Source organism: Poromitra crassiceps (genome assembly GCF_964638095.1).
Source record: "Poromitra crassiceps genome assembly, chromosome: 28".
Taxonomy (NCBI): Eukaryota; Metazoa; Chordata; class Actinopteri; order Beryciformes; family Melamphaidae; genus Poromitra; species Poromitra crassiceps.
In genome coordinates, this window is record NC_139651.1 from 7,726,169 (window position 1) to 7,730,963 (window position 4,795).

Genomic DNA, 4,795 nt, shown 5'->3' on the forward strand with positions numbered 1-4,795 from the left:
ATGACACAGGTACATGTGTGCCATCTACATGACACCAAGTTGGTTTTTCCTTTCTGCTCTGGTAGTTAATATATATATTAAAAAAAGAAAAGAAAAAAAAGAAAAAATAATAATAATATATATATATATATATATATATATATATATATATATATATATATATATATATATACATATATATATATATATATATATATACATATATATATATACATATATATATATATACATACACACACAATATATAAATATATATACAAATATATATACATGCATGGCACAGGTACATGTGTGCTGTCTATATGACACCAAGTTGGTTTTTCCTTTCTGCTCTGGTGGTTCCTAACAATATATATATATACAATATATAAATATATATAAATATATATATACATGCATGGCACAGGTACATGTGTGCCGTCTACATGACACAAAGTTTGTTTTTCCTTTCTGCTCTGGTGGTTCCTAACAATATATATATATATAATATATATATACATACATGCATGGCACAGGTACTGTACATGTGTGCCGTCTACATGACACAAAGTTTGTTTTTCCTTTCTGCTCTGGCGGTTCCTAACAGCTCGGGCAGCATTTAGCATGATCCCAGCTGGGCCTACAAAACGGAGCACAATCGATGGCGGATCGATGGGGAAGGCAAATCAATCAGCGGCTTTTCTTCTCCAAATATTTAATTAAACATGGTGGCAAATAACTTGAGGATTTATTGTTTGATGCTAAGAGCATTAGTGATTTTCCTCTTCCTGCCTCGCCCCGCGCGCGGGGCCTGGACTGCGTTGCCGGTCAGGAGGCTTAGAGGGACCTGGGGAATAGCGCGCGGACACTTTTCCGATATATAATCATGTGTATATATACATGAATATATACTCTCTGTTGCTAATCCGGCGCTGCTCTGGGCTGCTCATTTCATTAGGCTCGGGGAAGGCATGGCTGACAGGCTGGAGGGCCTCTTTAATATATGCTCTGATGGCTACCGTTTAACGTTTCAATCCCACCAAATGATGCCCGATGAGCGATGTGCATATTGTTTAAGTCTGCTAATGCGCGCCTGCCTGGGAAAAAGTGAACGGTGTGTGTGTGTGTGTGTGTGTGGGGGGGGGGGGGGGGTCATGATGTGTGTGTGTGTGTGTGGGGGGGGGGGGGGGGGGTCGTGATGTGTGCTGAACTCAGTGTCCTTTTAGCCTCCGAGCGCAGGATTAAAGCAAGATGACAGTCGGGGAGAGAGAGAGAGAACTTGAACGCAACTCTCTTTATGATTTACCTCGGCTTAAACTGTGAGGGATGCATCGTTTGAAGAGGAGGACTGCTGCTCTTTTCCGCTTTGTAAAAAATCTGCGGTCCATATGTATTGATTGGTATATAATCTGCCAGCGCCAGAAGGGGGTGGAATCATTCTGGGGTCTGGGGAGAGAGAGAGAGAGAGAGAGAGAGCGTCGGCGGGCCCAGCGGTCCTCATTGGGAAAATCTGACAGATACACAAAGATTAGCAGACAAACACACACACACACACACACACACACACACACACACACACACACAGAGAGAGAGCTATGGAGGGGTCTGGAGCACCCTCAGAGGGCTGATAAGAGTGGGCGTGGGCGATGATGAGGCCCACTCATGGATGCATTGTTCTCCTAAAGGGGGCGGATCTCCCCTGCACCGCTGGTTATGAAGCAGGAATTGAGGAGCGGGGAGAGAGAGAGAGCGTAATCATTATTATTGGTTGTGACAGCGGTGACCTGACAGCTGGGTCCAGTCTTGCTCCAGTGCTTGTTGTACAACAGACAGGCTCAGGCGCACACACACACACGCTCGCACACACACACACACACACACGTGTGCACACACACACACACACACACACATATGTGCACACAAACACATGGGCGTACGTACACGTACATACATCGATTCCATACACATCTGTGCACAGAGAAATAAAGAACACATTTTGCACATCCATCTACACACACGCAAAGAAAGAAAGAAAGAAAGAAAGAAAGAAAGAAAGAAAGAAAGAAAGAATTCGGTTTGCTCTTTTTCACATGTCAGCTGCAGCTTTCTGTCTGAATCTACAAAAAAGAAAGGAAAATCGACGATAAACAGAAAGAGTCACAGGCCAACAAACCGGCAGGTGAGAAAAGCTGAGTTGGCCGAATCTGCTGCGGTGTCACTGAGGGTTTTGTTTCTATGTTTTTCATTCAACAGAGATACAGCAGCTTTGCCAACTTGGCTTTGTTGATACTGGTAACACGCATATACTTGTGCGTGTCACCATCATTTGTCCACCATCATTCTCATAACTCGTAAAAATCTGTTTCACCTTCAATATGCCTATTAGTTGTTGCTCTGACTATAATTGACTCAAATACTGACAATTTGTTTTAAGTGCATGTACACACACACACACACACACACACAGAGGTAATCATGGTGTCACTTGCTGCTTGGCACCGTCTTCGTTAATAAGTACAGTGTTTAGGTGAGTAAGTCCTTATCAAAGCTGCCCTGCTGAGGTTTAAGTGTTTGCTTGTTAGGTCTCCTCTGACCTCAGTCCACTGGCATGCTGAGCCACTCAATATGGCTGATTACAAAAGCCAGGCCCACATCGCCCACCACCATAACACAGACTAACTAGCATCCAGGATCTGGTCTCACATAGCCCACCACCATAACACAGACTAACTAGCATCCAGGATCTGGTCTCACATAGCCCACCGCCATAAGACAGACTAACTAGCATCCAGGATCTGGTCTCACATAGCCCACCACCATAACACAGACTAACTAGCATCCAGGATCTGGTCTCACATAGCCCACCACCATAACACAGACTAACTAGCACCCAGGATCTGGTCTCACATAGCCCACCACCATAACACAGACTAACTAGCATCCAGGATCTGGTCTCACATAGCCTACCACCATAAGACAGACTAACTAGCATCCAGGATCTGGTCTCACATAGCCCACCACCATAACACAGACTAACTAGCATCCAGGATCTGGTCTCACATAGCCCACCACCATAACACAGACTAACTAGCATCCAGGATCTGGTCTCACATAGCCCACCACCATAACACAGACTAACTAGCATCCAGGATCTGGTCTCACATCGCCCACCACCATAAGACAGACTAACTAGCATCCAGGATCTGGTCTCACATAGCCCACCACCATAACACAGACTAACTAGCATCCATGATCTGGTCTCACATAGCCCACCACCATAAGACAGACTAACTAGCATCCAGGATCTGGTCTCACATAGCCCACCGCCATAAGACAGACTAACTAGCATCCAGGATCTGGTCTCACATAGCCCACCACCATAACCCAGACTAACTAGCATCCATGATCTGGTCTCACATAGCCCACCACCATAACACAGACTAACTAGCATCCATGATCTGGTCTCACATAGCCCACCACCATAACACAGACTAACTAGCATCCAGGATCTGGTCTCACATAGCCCACCACCATAACACAGACCAAGTAGCATCCAGGATCTGGTCTCACATAGCCCACCACCATAACACAGACTAACTAGCATCCATGATCTGGTCTCACATAGCCCACCACCATAACACAGACTAACTAGCATCCAGGATCTGGTCTCACATCGCCCACCACCATAACACAGACTAGCATCCAGGATCTGGTCTCACATAGCCCACCACCATAACACAGACTAACTAGCATCCAGGATCTGGTCTCACATAGCCCACCACCATAACACAGACTAACTAGCATCCAGGATCTGGTCTCACATAGCCCACCACCATAAGACAGACTAACTAGCATCCAGGATCTGGTCTCACATAGCCCACCACCATAACACAGACTAACTAGCATCCAGGATCTGGTCTCACATACCCCACCACCATAACACAGACTAACTAGCATCCAGGATCTGGTCTCACATAGCCCACCGCCATAACCCAGACTAACTAGCATCCAGGATCTGGTCTCACATAGCCCACCACCATAACACAGACTAACTAGCATCCAGGATCTGGTCTCACATAGCCCACCACCATAAGACAGACTAACTAGCATCCATGATCTGGTCTCACATAGCCCACCACCATAACACAGACTACCTAGCATCCAGGATCTGGTCTCACATAGCCCACCGCCATAACCCAGACTAACTAGCATCCAGGATCTGGTCTCACATAGCCCACCACCATAACACAGACTAACTAGGATCCAGGATCTGGTCTCACATAGCCCACCGCCATAACACAGACTAACTAGCATCCATGATCTGGTCTCACATAGCCCACCGCCATAACACAGACTAACTAGCATCCAGGATCTGGTCTCATTGCTGCCACTTGGGAAAAATAGAGTGTTAGATACAGATAGAGAAATACAAGGTGACAGATGCCATTGAGAAGGCACAAGGTATCTTCTCATGATACTCCGAGGTCACATGATGCTGTTTCCAGAAAGTGCTTTCCCATTTTTGCCACCTGTCCCAACAGCTTTCTCTTAGACATACGTGGAGACATACTGTATTACTTGTAAAACCGAGCTGTTTAAGGTATCGGTTTTCATTGGTGTAAAAAGTAAAACCACAATAAAAGTGAATTATGAGAGATCACTTCGCTCACTGACAAATCTTGTTTCCAACTTGAAGATGCTGAAGGGTGTAAATGTAAAGGTATTCTGAAAGTTGTATCATGTTTGAGGATGTTACTCACTTACTGTGGACTGTGGCACATGCTAGGCTAATTGCATGTTCCAATCTCTGTGCTTG